Consider the following 214-nt stretch of genomic DNA (forward strand, 5'->3'; position numbering starts at 1 on the left):
GGAGTTAGCCTGACAGAAAATGTACTTTGTCTTTATTTTAATGGGAAACTGTTATATTATTCGATTGATGTCATGTAACCCAAAAGTCATCATTAGCCTGTACAGATTAATGATAATTCTCGGGAATTTAATACTAATAAGAACAAAAGTAATTCCAAATAATCAATCTTTCCTCTGTGCCTCTTTCTCTAATTTTGTGCTTTCCCTGTCTCAT

Source organism: Penaeus monodon, chromosome 20, assembly GCF_015228065.2.
Source record: "Penaeus monodon isolate SGIC_2016 chromosome 20, NSTDA_Pmon_1, whole genome shotgun sequence".
Classification (NCBI taxonomy): Eukaryota; Metazoa; Arthropoda; class Malacostraca; order Decapoda; family Penaeidae; genus Penaeus; species Penaeus monodon.